We start from the raw sequence: 23,610 nt of genomic DNA on the forward strand, positions 1-23,610 counted from the left end.
GAAAACTCCATGTTCTCAGTTCTGATCCTGCATCTCTGTGGTCATGGCTCATTTATCTCTCCACACATGACAAACCAAAAACTTTTCCAGTGTTTTTACATCAGACTCCCGGTTTTTCTTTTTTTCTCTTCCTGTTAAAACAATCCAAACATTTGAGGACTCATCCTTCCCTCAGTGGTGTCAACTCATTTTCCATCCAATGGAAACGTCTCCTCAGATTTGGATGCTCCTCCCCCATCCACCACGTGATGCACTGTGGCCCCAAAATACTTTTTTCCCATAAACATCCAAGAAGAAGTGGCTGCAAAACATTGGATTGATTGTTTTAGTCTCTACAGCCCAAACTGACGCGTTCCACTGACAGAATAAAACTGATGGAAAGTCTGAAGGGACCATGATTCCATTTTTGTACCCACTTTTGTTAGCAGCAAGCTAACCACAAGTAGCCAGAGCAGGTCAAGTGAACATGTTCTGCTGTGCGGGGGTGCGTTCACTGCTTCTGGCTCATGTAGAGGTCACATCCTGTCACATGACCCATGAGGACAGAGGTTCTGTTCATCATCAGAACTGTTGAGGAGCCGTCTGAGCACATTTTGATGAAAAATAATCACAAAATCAACTTTAAACAAGTTCCCATCTACCAGCATAGCAGAGATCAGCTCATGGTCCAATACTGGGCCTCCTCCTGATTAGTAGGCTGGATTTTTACAGTGAACATTTGAAGTCACCAAATGAGAGATGGAAACAAAATGAAGTCCAGTTTGATGCTGGAAAACCACTTCTTTGACAAAACTGTGTTTTTCTCAGCTTTCGTTAAAAAAATGACAGTTTTTCATGAAACCATCCTTCATTCAGGTGTTGATGAAAAATATAATAGACTCACTGACAACAAATCTTTTGAAATGAAAACAGACACCTTGGTCTTTGTTCTGATGAGCTCTGATGTTGTTCAACTGTTGGTCTCTGAGCCTCAGCACCCCTGCCTGTTTGAAGGCGTATTCTGTCCAAGTAGAGCTCATGATGTGTTCATCTGACCAAAATAAAAATGGATGAAAATGTCAAGAACCTCCCTCCCAAATGTGATGTCTTCCACTGAAACACCTCTGGAACATTGAGAGGTTTCCTCCTCCAACAGTCTTGTCTTCTTACCAGCTTTGCTCTCTCACTACTGTTTAGTGTTGGAGAGATTTTGTTCTGTGACACCTGTGAGGAAGAGACTTCTATTCTTCTTTATGATGTCATGACCTGATTTCTGGAGTGAAAGTAGTTAGTGTGATGTCATAATGAGCTCCATGATTTTCTGTTATTTTTGGTAAGAGTTTAATTGTTTCACCTGTACATGCGTAGTTAAGCCAGAAGGGGGCAGTTTAGCTCATAGAGTGCTTGGTGACGTGAAAAATCTGTAAAAAAAAGTGTTCTTTTTCTGCGGTGGTTCTGCTGATGCTTCCAGTTCTTGCCAATGCTGAAGTAATAAAAGAAGGTGTTGTCCAGCAATGCTGTCTGTCTTCATGGTGTCTCATTGATTCCTTCATCTACATATCAGGCCACAGCAACAGTGCTGTCCCTCACTACACAACATAGACACTGAGATTCCCACTAATGATGAGTCAGCACATCCTGACTGTTATGATGACCTCAGCCTGAATGCTCCTCCTTCTTGAGATGCCAGACCTCAAAGGACTCCAGTTTGACTCAGAGTCACTTCTTCTTCTCTTGGACAAATAAATGGATGAACAAACACTAACATATCAATCATGATTTAAACCCACTGGCAAAACCAATGTTTCCACTTTGTTGATTTGTATAATTTCCTTCAATAAATACAAGTGGGTGGAGCCCAGATGGTCCAAACCTGTTTCCTGTCTCCTGTCATTGTGGAGAGTCTCTGTTCTGTCCTGCTGCTGTCCAGTTGTCTCTACTGAGCCAACTCAGGCTCACACCCTCTTCATCAAAACATGACGTTTGGTCGAGTCCTGTCACATCAACAGGTGACGTGGAGGAAGTCATCAGGAGACACGGCGATGTACAGCTATGTGACATCAGCAGAACTGTGGAAGTTTATACTGAGTCTCCTGATGACAAGTGGCAGTATACAGATATTAAAGAGGGTCTGAGCTAAAACTGAACCTTGGGAACTTCAACCTTTGATCTCAGAGTTTTGTGTTTGATCTTAGAATTCTTTCTTTGATCTCACTTTGATTCCTCAATGATTTCTTTGTGGACACAAATTGTCTTTGATCTCTCAATGAGACAAAGACATAGAAGCTCAAACCTCAGCCTCCAGGAGGCCGTGATCCTATTGTGGTCAGTACTCTGTGTTGTGGCTGCAGCAACCCTGGTTTGAATCCGGGTCACGGCAGCAACATGAATACTGACTAGTATTTGTTGTTAAACTGGACAGTTTGTCTGTTGAAGCTCTCTCAGACACTCCTTTATTCATCCTACCTTCAGGCTCAGCAGCATCATAGTGAATGTGTCTGACTAGGATCAGAACCCTCAACCTGTAGGGCTGTGGTGCAATGAGAACACATCTGACAACGGATCAGAGGAGTGTCTGTTTGACTCCTGAAAACTCCATTTAAAGCTGAGAGGAACTTGTTCTTCATCACCAAATTCCCTCCCTGCATGTTGTCTCTCCAAAAGCATTCAAATCAAAGTTGAACCTTTGACAAAAAGCTCCCAGTAGGTGATGCAGGCTCCACCTCGCTCTTGGTTCTGGAACCTCACCAGTTGAAGCTTTCTCAGCACTTGGATCTCATGTTTCTGACATCTCTGAGCTTGTTTCCTATCCACCTGTCTCATATTGATGAGGTCATACAGCCTGATGATGTCCATGGTTCTCCTTTGAGTGGTTCCTTCTGGGAGAGTTCTCTCTCTGTAACTTGTGTGTGTGTTTGGTCGTATCCTGTTTCTCCTTGACAGCACTTTAGTGTTTTTACCACTGGTGTGACTGACTCTGGAGAAATTTCTTTGTGTGTATTGATGGACACGGGCCAAGCAGAAATTTCCCACAATGCCATAAGGCGGTGTTTGGTCATTGTTGAGCAGGCGTCAGTCTGACAACAATGTCATATTATTTTGTTATCACTTGACCAGACCCAAAAGTAGGCTCCAGGTATCAGTTTCTTCTCAATGCTAATGTCTGCTAGCTTAGTCTGCTACTTTGATGGCTCTGACTACAAAAAGGTCCAGACCCCTGGATATGGTGGTTCCTACCTAAACGTAGATTCTGTCAGCTCATGTTTTGAAATCAACTCACCATGAACACAAGTAGATTTCAATGGACTGCAAATGTGTCTCATTTAATGGTAAACATGTCAAATATAAATTCCATCACCTGAGGAGGTCTGCTGCTGGAATTAAGCTCCAGATATTCACAAGATATTCTAGATCTTAAAATAAAGCATTTTTACATTTGATTTATTTTTCATTAGCCTGCTTCATGTGGTGTGATTTTATGCATCTTATATTAAATAGAGCTTCTTCAATGATAGTCCCTGAGGATGTTGGATGATATAAAAAGATGATATAAAAAGAGTGTCGTGACTTGATAAACTGGTGATGACGGCGTATCTTTAGAATGTTTTATCCAGTTGTTACTCTGGGCTCCACTCGTTGTATTTTTGTCTCATCCAACGAGAAACGATCAGTCTCAGGTTTAAGCTCATCAATGAGTTCTTGTGGATCAGTGGCTTGCATGCATGAATGAGTTGGAACACTTCTTGGAAATTAAAGAGGATTTAATACAATTAAGAAAACACTTAAGACAGAGTGATAATTCCAGCAGAGTAATGAAGGCACTTATTGAGTAGCAGGGATGAATTAGCCTCCATTTATCTGAGCTTCAAGTAGACGGCAAAGAGGCAGGTGGAAAGGTGTGTAGGATGAACGATAGTGACCTCCAAACAAATGAAGAGGACTGAGTGGAGGCTGACCAGCTCTACGGAGTCAGGCGGAGTTTGGCAGTGAGACAGGAGTCCAGGCCTGAATAGGTGAAAACCAACGTAACCGGCTGACGTTCTCAGCTGGATTCTCCCATCGATGTACGATGCCTCTCCAATGAACTGGAGGGAGGACGGCTTCCAAAGCCTCCACCTCGTCGACCGTGGCTCCCGCTGACATTCGCTCGATGAAGAAGGGAAGCACGTTGATTCGCTACCCTCTGGTCTCAGGCTGCTGGCTGCCTCGACTAAGCTGCTCTTCTCCAACACAAAGGTGGCTTCTCTCTGCTGGTCAGGATGGAGATTCAAGGCTCACAGGAGGTCAAGAGTGTAGCAACCGTGAGCTGAGATCGATGATGAATTACAAAAATAGAAAATTTAAAAAAAAAATTAGTGGAATAGAAAAGAAAAGGGGGAGAGCCGGACCAGCTGCTCTAGGAGCTCAAGCACAAAGGGCAGAAACAAGAAGCACTGAAGAGAGCGCCAGCAGTGGATGGTGTCACCACTGATATAGTAAACTGGTCTGCCTCAGAGCAGTGACCTTTGACCTGTGTGGGGTTGTTGGCCAATCAGCACACTTTGCTGTCTTCAGTCCTTCTCAGATATCAACAAATGAAGCTGGTTGAACAGACAGCAATCATCATCACTCAGAGACATCACCTGGAGAGGAAGACTGCTCAGAGTTCTGACAATGACAGTGAAGAGGCAAGGAAAGATGGACAACCACAGACAGTGAAACATTCGGAACATCATGTTTATACACGTGTGTGTGTGTGTGTGTGTGTGTGTGTGTGTGTGTGTGTGTGTGTGTGTGTGTGTGTAAGAATCAGAATCTTTTCTTTTTGCTATACGGGGGGGGGGGGGGGGGTACAGTGAAAATAGTTAGATAGAGCGCTCTTCCAGAGCAACCGTGCACCACAGAATGCAGATACAAAGAAAAGATCCAAAAGATAAAAGATAAAAGCAAGATAAAAGACACTGTTAGAACAGAAAGATCCATAAACCCACCAACCAGAGGTGTGTCTGGTACAGATGTGGAATTATTGGCTCACACAATGTTGAGGCAACTGGGAAGAAGACAAACAAAAAAGGCTTGTGTGATTCAGACATTCATCAAAAATGGTCCTGTAGAACTGTTCAATGTGTCATGACTTCTATCCATTTTCTTCTGCTTATCCTGTTCAGAGTCATGGAGGGGGTGGAGCCTATCCAAGCAGCTTTTGGGCGACAGGCCGTGTTCACCCTGGACAGGTCACCAGTCCATGACAGGGTTAACACATCCACAGACAAACATTCAAAGCCAGACTCAGGAGGATCTCTCCACCCTACAGACTGTAAAGGAATCATCAAAGATGGCAGTTGGAGTTCTGTGGATCTGTGCTGGATTCCTCGTCCTCACGGACCAGAAGTCTGTCTGAAATACTACACTGATTGATGATCTTTACATGAATCTGTAAATGCTTCTAAAATTAAGAGAAAAAAAATCCTATCTTCTTCATGTCTCAAGCCAAATCACATCAAGAGTTCTTTTATGATAATTTTTTTAACCGGACGTCTGCTTTGACTGGTTGGTTGTTGAAAGAGAGCAGGATAGGACAGACAGCAGAAGACAAATATAGAGAAGAAAAGACAAAAGACAGAGAGAAAGGAGGGAGAGAATGACAAAAAGATGGGAACAAGATGAGGGAGAAAGACAAGCAGAGAGAAAGACAGAGGGACAGGGGGATGGAAGACAGACACACAACCAACAACAGCAACAGCAGCAGCAATAATAGTAAACTAGCTGCCAATGATAACGTCTCCTGGTCACTGAAGCAATCAACTTCAGCATAATAGGAGGCTTGAAGAGCCAGGAAATAAAATATAAGCACAATACTGATGTGAATGTCAGTGCAATACTGAGAACACTGATATGTAGACGACTAGTAGGGGCAGTGCAGTGGTTGGCACTTTCACCTGGCCCTGTGATGGACTGGCGACCTGTCCAGGGTGAACCCCTCCTCTTGTACTGAGGCTGCTGGGACAGGCTGCAGTTCCCTCTGAGACCCTGAACAGGAAAATCTGTAGAAAATGGATTGATGGATGGAGTTTGCTGTGTTTAGAGGGATTTTCCTGTTTCTCTTGATCACTTCTTCAATCTGAAAATACTTTCCAATTGAACAGTTAGAAAAATTTAACTTTTTGCAAAATGGGGGTTGCCGGTTCTTCACATTTGACCTGCAGGAACAGTCTCAAGACAAGAACACTTCTACTTTTGGTGATGACAGTTTGTTCAACACTAAACTTCATCCAGTACCATGTTGTCAAACACTGGAACAACCACAGCACCTGAACAGGGACCTGAACCCTGGACCCTCAGATTAGAAGTCTGATGCTCTACCGTCTGAGCTACTCAGGCTCTCGCTGCAGCATTTAGACAGGAAAAGAAACACCTGTGAAGGTCAAACTGCTGCTTTCTTGACTTGTTCAATCCTCCATGTTAAAGTCCACCATGCTTTTGATTGGCTCTGATTCTCTGTGGCAAAATCCAACAAGAGGCTCCAAAAATGTCTTGAATGTCATAAGAATACACAGGACAAGATGTTAGTTTCCTTCATGTCTGCAGTTCCTCCACTGGAAAGTAAAGTCAATGCTGTTCCTCTGCTGAAACCTGGGATCGGACCAGGGACCTTTAGATCTTCAGTCTAACGCTCTCCCAACTGAGGTATTTCAGCTCTGAGTGAGGGCCCTGCTTCTCTCATTTTATAATCTCTTCCACTCTCACTAGAACTTAGAGAGGATTTGAGCTTCTGAAGTCATGACACATTGAACAGTTCTACAGGACCATTTTTGATGAATGTCTGAATCACACAAGCCTTTTTTGTTTGTCTTCTTCCCAGTTGCCTCAACATTGTGTGAGCCAATAATTCCACATCTGTACCAGACACCTCTTGTTGGTGGGTTTTCTGGATCTTTCTGTTCTAACAGTGTCTTTTATCTTAAATATGCCACTTTCACATGAAAACATCAATAACAGGACAATATCAAAACTATTATTGTGGTTGTTGCTTTTGTTGGTTGTGTGTCTGTCTTCCATCCCTCTGTCTTTCTCTCTGCTTGTCTTTCACCCTCATCTTGTTCCCATCTTTTTGTCATTCTCTCCCTCATTTCTCTCTGTCTTTTGTCTTTTCTTCTCTATATTTTTCTTCTGCTGCTCCAGGATCAGCTTCTATCACTCAGTGGTCCAGAACCATTATGAAGCCTGATCATGAATGTGAGCCCAGCTCTTGGAACAGGCCTGCTGCCACCACAACTAAGATCCTGCAGGTCACTAGAAACTCCAATGTCCAGCTTACAAGTGGACTTTCCTCTGATCTGTGGTGGTGCTGAGTTTAGCAAACATCTCCAACAAGAAGATGAAGGAGGCCATCAACTCCTCCAAGCTCAACATCTATACTGGCTTTACTGGGAGATCAGGAGGTCAAATCAGATCTCCACCCTCCACCTCAGATGGTTTCTACTCACAGAGATGAGGGACCAGTTCAAACCAGTTACCTGGAGCTCCCTTAAGCCATTGTCCCCCCCCCCCCCCCCCACACACACACACAGCCTGTCTTTGGTATAAAATGGTCTGTCAAGTTCACGTTGGAAGATTTCTCTGACTCCATTGTGAATAAAGAGATTCTTCATCTGACACCTGAGTCTTGATCCACTGATTCCTCTGATCCACCTCTTTCTGCTCCAACAAGGCTGACATGGATCAGGTGGGTCCATGTCATCCAATCAGTAGGTTTCTCCTCTCAATTAATTTTCTTCATCCCAGTTTAGATTGATTCTTCTCAGCCTCATGAAGGAGCATCTGATCAGGTGTTTGACTGCTTGTTGGTTGTAATTCCATAGATTTTAGTCTCAGATGTTATAGAATTAATAAGAACATCTTAAAGACCTTTGTCCAACACTTGAAACTCACCTGTCTGTCGAGGCCCAACTGGCCTTTGGTAGTGAGGTGGTGGATGCATGTGTATGAAATGAGGCTCGTGTTGCTGTGAGGAGCCACTAGAGGGAGACACCTGTCGTTCCTCCCAGCTGACAATGAGGCTTCACAGCTGCATTTGAAGCTGTCCTTTATTAGTCACAACTGTCTTGAGCTCAGGAGCCAAACTCACCGAAAAAATATGCAAGTGGCTTTGGACAAAAGCGTCTGCTCAATGAAATTGTAGGATTGTAGAATTCTATAAATGTAGAATATAATTGTAGAAATGCTCTCTCTCACCATCCCCAATGTCTGTGCCAGGGTCTCTGGCCAGTGGTCAATGGGCTCCTATCACCTGCCCAGGATGGATCCAGCTTTGTCTTTGTAATTCTGCACTTATTAGAGACCTGGAAACAAAGGAATGCTGAAAAAGAGAAAATAGGACCTCAAACAAATGGGCTTGTGACATAATTTTAAAGAGTTGTGTCAATGTGAATCTTTTACAAATGTGTGTGTGAATGTGGTTGTTGTGGCCGAGTGGTGAAGGCGATGGACTAGAAATCCATTGGGGTCTCCCTGCTCAGGTTGGAGTCCTGCCAACAACGTTAAAGTGTTGATGTTCTGGAGGAGACAACATCTGATCTTTGTTAGATCCACGAGTCAAAGGTTTTCTTGAAAGGGCTGCAGCAGCTGAGGATGAGGGAGAGACAGAATTACAAACCATCTTCGTGAGGACATTTTGAAAAATGATGACATTTTGCCACAGTTATTATTGACTTGGAACACTGCAAAAATATCCCCTCTCCAAAAACCCTCCTCTTCAACTTTGTACCCAAGTTGTCTCCTCATCAGGCACCACAGTGTCCAGGATGTTCAGTCAAAAAGTCATTAATGATTTTAAAAATGTCCATCAAACACAAAATAAGGCTTCAAATAGGTAAAATCACCATCTGTAGACTGGACCAATATGCTGATGTGATCCTTTGATTAGTTTAGGATCAGTCAGAGATCAAAGACTGAAGCAGGAGATCAATGCTCAGAACCCAGAGATCAAAGACAGAATTCAGACATCAGAGACAGAATTAAGACATCAAACACATACCTAGGCTCCACCCCCCCCAGACAGTTTCCATGTAAGTCGTAAGTTTTATTTTTAAAGCGCCAAATCACAACACATGTCATCTTCTTTTTATTCTTTTTATTAAAGATTGAAGCTCCATACAAGACAGTTTGTAGACAAGAACATCACAACCTGGGAAGCTTTCACTTCTTTTGATGGGCAGCTTTGATTTCAGGTTCTACCTCTGTAAAATTGAAAGTAAAGTAAATGAAGCACCTGTGAAGGTAAAACTGATGATGTCATGACTTGTTCAGTCCTCCAACATTAAAGTCCAACAAGCTTTTGATTGTCTCTGATTCTCTGTGGCAAAATCCAACAAGAGGAAACAGAAAATCTTGAGGTTGTCTCACTTTTTTTTTAAAAGAAACTCTGCATAGGACATGGATAGGATGCTTGTTTCCTTGGATGAAAAAGTCTGGTACTCTCATCTTCTTAAACATTTACTTGTTCAATCAGGACAAGAGAATCTGAGCTTGGATGTCATTTTGTAGTAAAAGGTGAATTAAACTTGTAAACATCAGCTGGTGTTCACTCTGATGATGTGTCGATGGTCTGTATTCTGCCTTCTGTAGCACGATGCTGCTGGGAAGAAGCCTGATTATGTCAGAGTTGTGTTCAGTGGCTCCTGCTGGGTCCATTTCTGACAAATAGGCTCCAAAGAGTTCAGGTGTTTAAAAGCTCAGGGTTGCTGTCAGCAGACGAGGTGGCCGAGTGGTTAAGGCGATGGACTGCTAATCCATTGTGCTCTGCACGCATGGGTTCGAATCCCATCCTCGTCGTGAGCGACTCTGGTTTCTACTCCTAGATTATGGAATTACTGTGAGGCTTTTAACTGACACAGATACCAGTTGAGTCAACTTCCCTTTCACAACCTGACTAAAACAACTCAGACACCCAGAGCTCACATGTCAATCACCTCTGTAGAAGGTCCCGCCCCCACAGAGCTATAAATCCTCCCATCAGTGAAGAAAACTGAAGACGCCTCTTGGATGAGAGCTGAAGCATCTTCAAGAAACCTGAAATAGTCCACTTGGTACATTTAAATAATCCTACAATTTCTTTCAGCTTTTGTCCAAAGCCACGTGCATGTATCACATGTATATAATATATATGTGATACTCTTTCATCTACTCATGAACCAAAAATGCAGTCTAATACCAGTAAATTTGTGCAGAAAAATGTCATTTGTGCTCCTTCTTTTATTTATTTGTTTATTTAGTATTTTTTAATGTATTTTCTTTCAATTCACATTTTGTCCATTAACTTCATAATCACTCTTCTCAGTCGCCATCTCATCACATGACTAAAGTTTGGGTTCTGTATTGGTGGTAAAATATCCTTCCATGCCCCTCACTAGTTTGCACACAGAAAAGCATATTTTACTGGTTTCAAATCTCATTTATCACTTCTCGGCTGGACTACTGCAACTCTCTCTTGTCAGGATGTCCTAAATACTCTCTAAAGAGTCTCCAGCTGGTCCAGAACGCTGCAGCGAGGGTTTTGATGGGAGTTAAGAAGAGAGAACACATCTCTCCCACTTTAGCTTCTCTCCACTGGCTTCCTGTAGGATCTAGAATCGACTTCAAAGTCCTTCTGCTGACTTATAAGGCTCTCAATGATAAAGCTCCATCCTATTTGAAAGAGCTCATTAGTCCCTACTGTCCGACCAGAGCACTCCGCTCCCAGAATGCAGGTCTTTTAGTGATTCCCAGTATCAATAAAAACAGACTGGGAGGTAGAGCCTTTAGTTCCTGGGCTCCTCTACTGTGGAACCAGCTCTCTCCATGGGTCAGAGAGGCAGACACTTTAACTACGTTTAAGTCCAGGCTTAAGACCTTCCTCTATGACAGAGCCTTCAGCTAGGACTGGTTCAGGTAGCTCTGAACCATTGATAGCTATGCTGCTACAGGCTTAGACTGCTGGGGGACACATCAGGTTACATGGAGCCCTTCCCTCCTCTCCTCTCCTCTCCCCCTCTCTCCTCCTCTCCTCCCTGCACATTTTTGGAACTGTCACTACCACTACTTGTTGCACTTTGTAGTTTGGCCTTGGTGTCTCGCAGTCTCTCTGTGTTTCCACAGATCCACCAGAGCCCCAACCGCCGCCTGCATCGCCCCCCCCCCCCCCTCTTATTCCCTACTATTACACCGGCCTGCGCTCCCCTTCCATGAACCAGTCTGCCATCCAGTCCCCCATCAAGCTGGCTTGCTCTCCCTTCCTCCCCTACCAGAAGCTTCCTTCTTCAGCTGTTATTAACATTTCCGTGTTTCCCACATTTTGCATTGTAAACTGTTTTCTTGTCTGTAGCAACATCTACTGCACGTCTGTCCGTCCTGGGTGAGGGATCCCTCCTCTGTTGCTCACCCTGAGGTTTCCCAGATTTTTCCCTGTTAAAAGGGTTTTCTATGGAGTTTTTCCTCAGTCGATGTGAGGGTCTAAGGGCAGAGGATGTTGTTATGATGCCATGTGAAGCCCTTTGAGACAAACTGTTTGAGAAAACGGGCTCTACAAATAAAATTGCCTTGCCTTGCCTAGCGTGTTCTCTCACTTAAACCAGCTGTGGCAGCTTTCATCATGTAATTGATTTTAAAATATAAATATGGAACAGAACCATTGGAAGAAGATGTCAGGACATTTGAAGGAATGTAAATCTCCTGTTGAAATGTTGCAGTGTGCAGCTGAGACTCTCTGGCAGTGGCACAAGGAGCCACAATGGCAGAACCTGGACCCTCCTGGAGGAGAACCAAAGGTGAGGGCCTTCTTGGCTCCAGATTGATGGAAATCAAGTGTCTGAGGCTGTTAGCAGCCATGAAGTTGATCTGGTTGGGCACTGGTATTTTTTCTTGCTGCAGCTCAGGAGTGATTCAGGAGAAGAGTTTCAGAACAGCCAAGGTTGGGGACTGAAATTTTCAAATTTCCCCTGGAACCAGACAAACTTGGGAGGTAAAACCTCCAATCATAGCCACTCAGATGCAGCAGCAGAAAGAAGCTGTCATCTACCCTGACAGTCAGAGCATCAAGTCAAGAAAACATCAACCATCTTGTAGTTCCAAACCTTCACCTGTCAGATTCAGCTACTTCTTATTGTGGGACTTTAAATTTGAACACAATGGAATTTGGACAAGGAGTTTTCCTTCAAGTCCAAACATCATCGTCCAGCCTCCAACCAGAGGTCCATCAGTTATCATGGGAGCCACATGTGGAGTCTGGGTTCTTTTCTAGAATGTGACGGCAATGACAGTCCTGCCAAGTGACATCACTGACATGAATGGATGACTTCAGTCACGTGACTGAAGTGCTATGGTTCTTCTGATGAAGGGCGGCATGATGTTTGCTGTCTCAGGCTCCACCAAATGTCCTCTTCAGGACGCCACAATGTGTCCTCTTCAGTGCTCCATCTTCCCTGCATCAGAGACACAAGGGTTTCTCCTGGTGCCGACCCGATCATCCTTCTACCGAATGGTGAGGCGATGGATCCTCAGAGGACGCTGGGATCCTTCTTCTCATCAGTGCCACAGTTTTTCATGGAGGGAACAACAGGAGCTTTTTAGTCATGTTTTGCTTGGTGTTTCCTGCTCAGAGCATCAGGATCTGTGACGCCATCTTGTGATAGTGGATTCATTCATCTGCTATTTCAACACATTCAAGTTCATTATCCCTACATGTCAAAATACATTTGGTGTGGAGTTTTACTTTCTGGCCTCAATCATAATGTGTGCATTTATTCTTCATGAACATTTCTCAGCTTTGTAAGTTTATGATATTTTTTCTTCCTCTGTTTTCTATTCCATTGTTGTTGATGATTCTATTGCAGGTTTGAGTTCCCTGTTGACTGAAGCAGAAACAGGAACAAAAAGCTGGAGGTGGTCAGAGCTCCAAGTTGGGACGCTGATATTAAAGTAGGAGATGAACACATCCAGGTTAGCCATCACTCTCAGAACCTGCTACTTTACCTCTTCAGAATGTAGCAGCATAGCATAGCTTCATCTCACCAGTTAGTGGCCCACTTTGATGTCTGGGATATGAGGTTAAAGGTTCTTTACAGCTCTGAATGAAGGGTTTATAAAGTGTTAACAATGCCATGAATAACACAAGCATTCAGTAATCCTTGACAAAGGGAGACTCACCATCAAGTTGGACAAGTTGAAGAACAAAAGGACTTCTCCACGATCACATTTATCCTCTCTCTCTCTCTGCGTGGACACAACAAATGAGCTGGTTCAGAGACACGAGGCAAAAAAAGCTGGATGAACTCTTCTTCATTCCAAAAATGACTTCACCCTTGAACACTGATGTCAGGTCATTTTATAGGGTCCTCCATTTTTTCATTTATGTGACGTTGCATATTGGGAAATAATTAATTATAAAAAAAATACTATATTTTGATGAAAACTATATTTGATCAGCAAAACTACATCGGGTCAAATAAATCCATCGTTAGTGACGGTGTTACTAATTTTAACTTAAGTGCTCTGGTGCTGATTGCCTCATTAAGATCTTCATGAAGAAATAAACTGAGATTTGTAAAAAAATTTTTTTTTTTTTTTTACAGAGTTGGCAGTTGTCTGAGCATGGAATCTTTCTTTGTGTTGAGAACAAACCCTCAAAGCCTTCATGTTTCAGTTTGCTTCACAGCTAACAGACAAACACCTCTTAGCCTGGTTCTGGTAGTCCAGGTTTAAACACCAACACAAGGATTTTATGCTGATTTCTTCACATGCAGCTGAAATCTAGACTTCAAGTGTTCATGTGAGGTTACAGCTTCACGCCTATTTAGTTTTCAACAAATATTAAGTCACTTTAATGCATTGAGCTCACTAACGAACTTTAGTCTCAGTAGCTGAATCTGTTAGGGGGAAGGCAGTGTGGACCGGCAGGAGCCTCCTACAAAATGCAATGGAGAGAAGAAGAAATCCTGAGGAGTCGCTATGAGATTGAAGTGTTAAAGACGTGGCTCCTTTGGTGGTGATAGGATTTGAGCTATTGACTCTATTTTTAGTTTATTTCAATGTTATTGCAAACATCAGCTGCTCACTTATCAGCTAGCAAGTAAACAACAGTATTGTTCAGTGTGCTAGCTGAAGTAGACCGAGCGGTCAGTTGAGTGTTTATTTCCATGTGTGCTCATGGTAGCAGGGGTTTAGATTTCTAAATGTAACCCTTTTACCACCGGCTCCAATATTAAAACCCACCTTAGGCTTACAGGGAACACTTTAACTCATTTCAAATATCTTGTATGGTAAAAGTCCCATCTGGAATAATTAATATCAATCTAGGGCAATGTATGATTCTCACTCTTAAATATTCAACTGGAGGCTATGGGGAGTACACTTGACCTTTAAACTCTGCTGTAAAGCTTCAGTAACAACACACAAATTCAATGAAACAACACAAGATTTCAGTTTAGAAAATGTATTAAAGGCTTGCAGAAAAACACATTCAAACCTTGAATAAACAAGACTATAGAAAATAAAAAGAAGAACCCCGGGGTATATTGTTTGTCTCTTTCAACTGTCTAATTTTATTTCGAGTGCACTCATGTTTACTTTCGTTGGCGCGCTTTAGTTGGAGCTCATGATGGAAACCTTTACCAGATCCCCCCGTGTGTCGGTGAAGTCAACAATACCGGACCGCAGCCGATGAATCCCTCACTCGTTATGGCAGCAACCGTCCCGCTCGCAGCAGCCCGCAGCAACAGACCTCCGTGACTCGGCAGCAGCGGCACATCCTCCGTTAACGACTCTCTCCCGAGGCGACTATCCGAAGCTCCTGTCCCGTCCTTGCAGCGGCGTCTCCCTTCAGCGTGGACAGCGTTAGCCTAGCTCCCGCTAGCTTCTGTAACTGGACTTGCCTGGTGCTCAACAAAACACAATCGGTGGCGGAGAATCCGACTCACGCACTCCGATCACGTCGGTCAATTACAGTTCACAGTCCGTTACCGATAAAAACTCCTCTCCGACGACACACAGTCTCCAAACTCCGATAACGTTATGCCATTAACATGATGCTCCTTCTTCCTCGCGCGCGTTTCTCCCGGAAGTGTAAACACTAAAGGTCATGAACTCACGCATGTAACCTAACGTAATAGAATTACTTCAACATTTTTTAAAGACATTCACACCCCATGAAATGATGTTTTTTTTGAAAGTTACTAATTTTAAACAAATTTTATACATTTTAATATCTTCTTCATAACAAATACTAATTTATGTAAATTTTAGCTTAACCATGAACTGGTATTTTATTCTTAACTTATTCCTATGAAAATCATGAAATAAATACCACTGATTTATCGGAGTATTACATAAACCTAGGATTAAATTAAAGCTGCAGTCAGCGTTGTTTGGGCCTGAGCCTCCTCCCGCCCACCGGGGCCGAGCAGCAGGGGTCGTCCTGAATCCAGTGATGAATTTTATGAAAGTCTTGGGACTTGTACACTGCAAGCAATTGCTGTATGTTGGCCCTGCGATGGACTGTCGAACTGTCCAGGGTGAACCCCGCCTCTCGCCCGTTGATGCTGGGATAGTCTCCAGCCCCCCCGCGACCCTTAATAGTAAGGAATAAGCGGAAGACAACCATGGACGATAAAGCCTTAAGTAGCGAGTAAGGCGATTGTTAGGTACCTGAAGCTGGTAGACTTTAGCTGAAGTTAATGCTAATGCTACCTGACATTCTTGCTAGTTTATGAACTTTAATGGCAGGAGAATAAAGGGAACTATGTTCTTTTTCTGTACTGCATCAAACATGGAGGTGAGTTTAGTGTCATTTTGTGTATAAAATACTATCACAACATACAGACACAAGGTTTGATGAAACTTCACTATTTGAGGACATTTTTTTCAATATATTTTTTCTTTTTTTTGGGGGGGGGTGAATGTCCTTTATTATTTTGTTTAATTGTTGCTTTTCTTTTCCTGATAGTTCATGGTAGCATTATCAGCTTTAGTCAGTAGAGGGCAGTATGCCCCCTATTGTTGTTTAGTTTGATGTGTCAAATTAATTTGACCTTGTCTGCTGCCTCTTGCAGGTTTCAACTTGAATGAGAAAGTTTTTTATTATCCACCAGTAGCGGCTGGCTCATAGGGGGCGCTGGGGCGCCGCCCCACCAGATGTGGAGAGGAAAATCTCTACATGTATTTATACATATATATGTGCATATGTTTACAATTTTTAGCGTCAATGTCAGCCTTACTTAATTGTGTGTGTCTACATGCAATATGGGTCATTTAAACAAAATTTACGCCAACTGACTCATTCAATTAATAGTGAATTTACTCTGATAGACTGTATAATTTGTCTTTAGGGGCGCTTGTCAGACCTGCAATTAATTAGCCAATCCTGTATGGTTGCTAGGGAAAAATAATGAATAATTGGCCAATCAACATCGCCAAATTTAACGGCGTAGGGGCGCCGGAAAAGTCGCCCCTACGCCAACGTAAAATGCGTGAAGGTTTGGATTGCGAAAGCTAGCTGAGGAGCCCGCGATATTCTTTTTGCGTAGTGAGATTCCCAGATTTCCGATGCCCTACGAAAAAAAATACCGCGAGAAGTGAGTGAGAGAGAAAATGGCGACAACAACGATCGAAGTTCAAGAGCAGAAGTTTCCACCGATTTCGGTGAGATCCCTTTTAAATTTCCCTTTTGCGAGGAGGACCATGGCGGAAAAAATCCGCGTTAAGGAGCTGGGACCGGACAAGCCTGAAATCAACATCCAGCAGCAGTCCAAGGAAAAGGCTAAATCCTACAATAGGACTTTTTGCCGGAGCTGGTTTCAGCGCAAGCCGTGGCTGACGGGTTGTGGAGCAGCCAACGCACTTTTTTGCTTCCCCTGCATCCCTTTCAGGAGTGACCGGTGTGATTCAGCATGGACACAGACAGGAATCACTGACCTAAAGCACCTCTCCGAGCGGATTAAGAAACACGAAAGAGCGAAAATTCACATGGAAAACTGCGTGAAGCTAGCGGTTCTTGGGAAGATTAGCATAGCAACGCAGCTCGATGACAGTCACCGCATCGCTGTAAGGAAGCACAATGATGACGTAGATAAGAACCGTAACATCTTATCTAAGATAATTAACTGTTAAATTCTGTGGTGCTTTTGAACTGGCTCTGCGGGGACATGACGAAAGTGATTCCTCTGACAACGCTGGAATATTCAGAGGTCCAGTTGACTTGATGGCATCCATTGATCGGTACTTGAGGGAGCACCTTGAAAATGCAACCGTTTTTAAAGGCACCTCGAAGACAGTACAGAACGAGCTCCTGGACTGTATGCTGGCAGTTTTGAGAGAACAGATCCTGGATGAAGTTAAATCGGCAGACTTTTTAGCGATCCAGGCTGATGAAACTACTGACGTTTCAACACAGTGTCAGTTAGTCTTAGTTCTGAGATACATTGACGACCGCCACAATATTCAAGAGCGGTTCTTTGAATTTTTGAAGCTGCCCAACACCTGTGCGGATGCAATAGCCAGTGCCTTATTGGAGAGGCTGCACAGCATCCTTTCTGAGGGACAAGAAAAGAAGCTGATTGCCCAGGCCTGTGATGGGGCAGCTGTGATGAGGGGTGCCAAAGGAGGAGTGCAGCGAAAGGTACAAGACATCTATCCAAACGCTCACTATGTTCACTGCTATGCCCATCAGTTAAACCTGATACTGCAGCAAGCAACCTCCCACATCCCTCAGATCAGTCACTTTTTTTCTGACATGGGGGGATTTGCTTCTCTTTTCTCTAAGTCAAGCAAGAGAACTGCAGTGCTTGATGAGATGGTTGCGCACCGACTTCCAAGTGCATCATCAACACGTTGGAACTTCAACAGTCGTGTTAACACAGTTTATGAGCACAAGAAGGATCTGGTGAATTGCTTTCAGGCTATCCGGAACAGTGAAGGGTTTGATAGCCAGACAAAGAGAGAAGCTGGTGGCTATGTGAGAATGCTGGAAGATGAAACTTTTTGTTTTTTACTGGCCCTGTTCCACAAAATCATGCCACATGTGGACATCCTTTACAACCAGCTGCAGAAGAGAAACATTGATGCTGTCTACATGGCAGGAGTCACCCAGACATTCATTGACCACATGCAGGCTATCAGGTATGCTAAATTAATTAATTTGTAGCCTAACCTCAATTTCTCTGTATATGTAGACTTAAATGCTTATATATCATCTTATTTAAAGAATTGATTTATCTGTATAATATAATTGACAGTAATGATATCCACCTTTGGTTTTGTTAATGTATCCCTAACCAGTTTTTAGAACTTACTCATGAAACTTATGTGTTGGGTCAGGGAGGACGTGCCTACTCTGGCTGAGGATGAGGAGTTCAGGGGACCTGCTCAGGAGCCACCCGCAAAGAGACGCAGAACCTTGGGAGAAGACACACTGCACCATTTGGCACTGGAGGTAAGAACTTGCTTCTTAGTGTGATTTGAATCACATTATTAAATAAAATCAAAATAAGATGTTGGCCATATGATACAGTGGTCCAGACTTAAATGTATATTCTTTTATGATGATATGAATCATTACAGTATGTTTATTACATAATATAGGCTAGCTCATCAGGTCAATGTATTAAGACAAGTGAAGATGCAATAATTCCTATTTTGTATAATTATATCATTGCATAGGTATGTGACACCATTGTGAGCCATGCCAAGGAGAGATTTAGTTTCACCAAGCATCTTGTCAGCGCCACACTCCTGCAAGGAGACCTGTTCCCACAGCACAGCCGAAAGTTCCCAGATTCAGCACTGAAAACCACAGTGGAAGCCTATCCCTCATTGGACAAGGCCAGACTTCAAACAGAGCTGTCTCTGATCTACGGGAACGAAGAGTTTCAGAGTTGCAGTGGTGCACTGGCTCTCTATCAGGTTTTGATGGAAAATAACCTTCAAGACACGTTCACTGAAACTGTAAGTCTGCTCAACATCCTCATCACCACACCAATGACAACGTCAGAATCTGAGAGGTGCTTCTCCACTTTGAAGAGGATAAAAACTTTTCTTACAAATACCATGGCACAAGATCGGCTCAACGCTCTGGCTATGCTCTCCATTGAGAAAAAACTGACACGAAACATTCCTGGTTTCAACACCAGGGTCATTGAGAAATTTGCCTCCCAGAAAGAGAGACGAGCAAAGTTCCTGTACAAATAACTGCTGAATTCAAACACACACCCAGAAAGACTGAAACAAATAGACAGAGAGACAGAGGGACAGAGACAGGTAGACGAAGAGAGAAAGAGAGACGGACACAAAGAGAGAGAGACAGAGAGAGACACACACACTAAGAGACAGACAAACAGAGATAGAGACACAGAGAAAAGGACACAAAGACGGAGACACAGAGAAGGAGACAGAGACAGACACAGATGAACAAAGAGAGAGACAGAGAGAGAGAGACAAACACACACATTGTTGATTTGTATTGTATAGATTAAGCTCAAATCACCTTCTGTAAAGTTAACATCATTGTATAATATTTGATCGCATAAAATTTACTGTAGTTGTAAATTGTTGTTGTTTTTTTTTGTCTTTGAAACTGTCGATTTTAAGAAGGAAAGTAAATACTATTTTAAAACATTTAATAATTGTCCGGCTGCTCCTTTTGAATGATTATACTAGACTAGGCACGGAAATGTTTTTGGCACACCAGCCCCACCAAGAATTTTTTTCACCTGCCACCACTGGCTTCTGTCATTTAGTTTCCAGGAAATGTTGATGACACACTGGGATTTCTTGTTCTCCTGCTGTCACTGTCAAGTGCCAGCTTAACATGTGAGAGGTAGCAGGATCCATGCATGTGTTCATGTTTACAGCAGACAAGGAGGAAACCTTGGAGGATTTCAGGGACTTTTAGCAGTGGTTCACACTTCAGGTGTGAAAGCTTCTGAGTATAAAATTTTAAGTGAGCGAGCCAGGAGTTGAAGCTAGAATCTTCTGACAGTAGTCAGTCATGCTATCCATTGCACCACCAGCCCTGTGAAAACCTCTTCATGTTCATGTGTACTTGATTTTATAGAAAATCCAAACGATCTGGTGGCATTTTCAGGGGACACAATGGTGCAGTGGTCAGCACTGTGGCCTCACAGCAAGAAGGTTCCAGATTTGAGCCCCAATTGTGTGAGTCTGCATGTTCTCCCTGTTCCTGTGTGGGTTCTCTCTGGTACTCCAGCTTCCTCCTACAGTCCAAAGACATCAAGAGGGGACGAGGCTGATTGATACTCTAAATTGACTGTAGGTGTGGCTGTGAGTGTGAATGGTTGTCTGTCTCTGTGTGTTGGCCCTGTGATGGACTGGTGACCTGTCCAGGATGAACCCCGCCTCTTGTCCGAAGGCTGCTGGGATAGGCTCCACCCCCACACACAAACCTTGACATATAATCAGTGGAGAAAAGGAAATTAATCTACACTCATGGCTGAATCTGTTTTGAGAACTTAACTGGATATAAACTCTGAGAATTCAGGGTAAGGACCAGGAGGATGGGACACAATAATAGATAGGAGGAAATGTGGAGTCTGGGTTCTTTTCTAGAATGTGAAGGCAATGACAGTCCTGCCAAGTGACATCACTGACATGAATGGATGACTTCAGTCACATGACTGGATGACTTCAGTCACATGACTGGATGACAGTGTAGATTCCAATGTAGAGGTTGGGGAAATAGTCTCTGAGAATCCAGCTTGAACCAACGCCCTCCTTGTTCTTCAAAAACCCAAACAGCGACCATCAGTCTCCCTCCAATCCTGTACTTGGGTTCAATGTTGCTGTTCCATTTAGCAGCAGTAGGTGTCGCTGTGATACCAGGTTCAGTTCAAGAGTCCCAACTCCAGCTCATGTTGGTGACCTCAGTGGCAGGGGAAAATGATGCTTCAGTGGATCATGTGGATCAACTCATGTCTGTCCTCACTGCTCCACAGGTCTGTCAAATGTTCTGTAAAATAGTTTGACCCAGCAGAGATGCTAGATTAGGAGTTGATGGGAGTTGTTGCAGATACTAGTGTCCAAAGTCCAGCTTGAACCTAGTTTGTGCACTTATTTGTCAAGCTAGCAGTGATTCTTTTCACTGCCAAGCTAAAGTGACTTCTGTCAACAAAGGTAAACATACAAAAGGATATTTCTACTGTCAGTTCAAGATTTTTATCAAACTCCTTTTTCATTGCTTCAACCTTCCTCTTGTTGTTAGCTTTCTGTTCCCATCTCTTATGTTAACAGGTCAGTTTTGACCCTCGTCTTCAACCAGCTGTAAAATAAACTAAAAACAATTTTCTATCATCCAAGTTGTTTCCCATCTCCCGGTTACCTTGTTAGGCTTCCTTATCCATGGAAATATTGATGGGAATATTTTGAGAGAAGTCCAGTGCACTGCATCTGCCATCTGTCTACTTCAAATTACACGCTGCATGACATTCAATTTAAAAGCTGCAGAAAGGCGCTTCAAGAAAAGGTGTGTGAGGGAAGTTCGCTCATGCTGGTCCCCAAACACTCAAAGCTGCCCTTTCCTCACAATGAAACAAAAAAGCTTACAGCACCTGGTATTCCCAGGCGGTCTCCCATCCAAGTACTAACCAGGCCCCACCCTGCTTAGCTTCAAAGATCAGACGAGATCGGGCGTGTTCAGAGTGGTATGGCCGTAAGCCCTTGACTCTTACACACATGGGCTCTATATCCATTTCACTCACTTTACAACCTCAGAAAAAAAGTGAAGCGCAACAGCCTCAGGGTCTTTTCACACGCCAAATAGGTGTCCTGTCAATGAAAGAAAAGAATGTTGATGTCATCTAGAGAAAAGTACTGCATCTGCCATCTGTCTACTTCAAATTACACGCTGCATGACATTCAATTTCAAAGCTGCAGAAAGGCGCTTCAAGAAAAGGTGTGTGAGGGAAGCTCGCTCATGCTGGTCCCCAAAGACTCAAAGCTGCCCTTTCCTCACAAAGAAACAAAAAAGCTTACAGCACCTGGTATTCCCAGGCGGTCTCCCATCAAAGTACTAACCAGGCCCGAACCTGCTTAGCTTCCGAGATCAGACGAGATCAGGCGTGTTCAGAGTGGTACGGCCGTAAGCCCTTGACTCTTACACACATGGGCTCTATATCCATTTCACTCACTTTACAACCTCAGAAAAAAAGTGACGTGCAAAAGCCTCACGGTCTTTTCAAACGCAAAATAGTTGTCCTGTCAAAACAAAGAAAAGAATGTTGATGTCATCCAGAGAAAAGTACTGCATCTGCCATCTGTCTACTTCAAATTAACCACTGCATGACATTCCATTCCAAAGGTGCGGAGGGCGCTTCAAGAAAAGGTGTGTGAGGGAAGCTCGCTCATGCTGGTCCCCAAAGACTCAAAGCGGCCCTTTCCTCACAATGAAACAAAAAAGCTTACAGCACCTGGTATTCCCAGGCGGTCTCCCATCCAAGTACTAACCAGGCCCGACGCTGCTTAGCTTTCGAGATCAGACGAGTTCAGAATGGTATGGCCGTAAGTCCCTGACTCTGAAACACATGGGCTCTATATCCATTTCACTCACTTTACAACCTCAGAAAAAAAGTGAAGCGCAAAACCCTCAGGGTCTTTTCACACGACAAATAGATTTCCTGTCAATGAAAGAAAAGAATGTTGATGTCATCTAGAGAAAAGTATTGCATCTGCAATCTGTCTACTTCAAATTACACGCTGCATGACATTCAAAATCAAAGCTGCAGAAAGGCGCTTCAAGAAAGGGTGTGTGAGGGAAGCTCGCTCATGCTGGTCCCCAAACACTCAAAGCTGCCCTTTCCTCACAATGAAACAAAAAAGCTTACAGCACCTGGTATTCCCAGGCGGTCTCCCATCCAAGTACTAACCAGGCCCGACCCTGCTTAGCTTCCAAGATCAGACGAGATCGGGCGTGTTCAGAGTGGTATGGCCGTAAGCCCTCGACTCTTACACACATGGGCTCTATATCCATTTCACTCACTTTACAACCTCAGGAAAAAAGTGAAGCGCAACAGCCTCAGGGTCTTTTCACACGCCAAATAGGTGTCCTGTCAATGAAAGAAAAGAATGTTGATGTCATCTAAAGAAAAGTACTTCATCTGCCATCTGTCTACTTCAAATTACACGCTGCATGACATTCAATTTCAAAGCTGCAGAAAGGCGCTTCAAGAAAAGGTGTGTGAGGGAAGCTCGCTCATGCTGGTCACCAAAGACTCAAAGCTGCCCTTTCCTCACAAAGAAACAAAAAAGCTTACAGCACCTGGTATTCCCAGGCGGTCTTCCATCCAAGTACTAACCAGGCCCGACCCTGCTAAGCTTCCGAGATCAAACGAGATCGGGCGTGTTCAGAGTGGTATGGCCGTAAGCCCTTGGCTCTGACACACATGGGCTCGATATCCATTTCACACACTTTACAACCTCAGAAAAAAAGTGATGCCCAACAGCCTCAGGGTCTTTTCACACGCCAAATCGGTGTCCTGTCAATAAAAGAAAAGAATGTTGATGTCATCTAGAGAAAAGTACTGCATCTGCCATCTGTCTACTTCAAATTACACGCTGCATGACATTCAATTTCAAAGCTGCAGAAAGGCGCTTCAAGAAAAGGTGTGTGAGGGA

The 23,610-nt window shown here is 43.5% G+C and overlaps 1 long non-coding RNA gene, 6 other non-coding genes and 1 pseudogene across 7 annotated transcripts; 1 reads left to right on the forward strand and 7 right to left on the reverse strand.

The window, feature by feature from the left end:
• Window positions 1–3,967: 3,967 nt before the first annotated feature.
• On the reverse strand, window positions 3,968–8,575 carry LOC147264443 (uncharacterized). Its single transcript, XR_015112651.1, has 3 exons — window positions 8,398–8,575; window positions 8,194–8,317; window positions 3,968–4,226 (listed from the first exon to the last, which is right to left on the reverse strand). It is a non-coding gene; the product is annotated as an uncharacterized LOC147264443 (long non-coding RNA).
• Window positions 6,267–6,339, reverse strand: trnar-ucu (transfer RNA arginine (anticodon UCU)). The gene has a single exon. It is a non-coding gene; the product is annotated as a tRNA-Arg (tRNA).
• A 1,135-nt stretch (window positions 8,576–9,710) lies between the features above and the next one.
• Window positions 9,711–9,792, forward strand: trnas-gcu (transfer RNA serine (anticodon GCU)). Its single transcript has one exon. It is a non-coding gene; the product is annotated as a tRNA-Ser (tRNA).
• Window positions 9,793–21,536: 11,744 nt separating this feature from the next.
• On the reverse strand, window positions 21,537–21,655 carry LOC147264446 (5S ribosomal RNA). The gene has a single exon (XR_015114412.1). It is a non-coding gene; the product is annotated as a 5S ribosomal RNA (ribosomal RNA).
• Window positions 21,656–21,965: 310 nt separating this feature from the next.
• Window positions 21,966–22,084, reverse strand: LOC147264447 (5S ribosomal RNA). Its single transcript, XR_015114811.1, has one exon. It is a non-coding gene; the product is annotated as a 5S ribosomal RNA (ribosomal RNA).
• Window positions 22,085–22,394: 310 nt separating this feature from the next.
• LOC147264448 (5S ribosomal RNA) lies at window positions 22,395–22,503 on the reverse strand (annotated as a pseudogene).
• Window positions 22,504–22,813: 310 nt separating this feature from the next.
• Window positions 22,814–22,932, reverse strand: LOC147264449 (5S ribosomal RNA). The gene has a single exon (XR_015112826.1). It is a non-coding gene; the product is annotated as a 5S ribosomal RNA (ribosomal RNA).
• A 310-nt stretch (window positions 22,933–23,242) lies between these two features.
• LOC147264450 (5S ribosomal RNA) lies at window positions 23,243–23,361 on the reverse strand. The gene has a single exon (XR_015114379.1). It is a non-coding gene; the product is annotated as a 5S ribosomal RNA (ribosomal RNA).
• Between the last annotated feature and the right edge of the window lie 249 nt (window positions 23,362–23,610).

This window comes from Aulostomus chinensis, chromosome 4 (genome assembly GCF_037954235.1).
Source record: "Aulostomus chinensis isolate RoL2024-O1b breed Wild chromosome 4, RoL_Achi_v1.0, whole genome shotgun sequence".
Taxonomy (NCBI): Eukaryota; Metazoa; Chordata; class Actinopteri; order Syngnathiformes; family Aulostomidae; genus Aulostomus; species Aulostomus chinensis.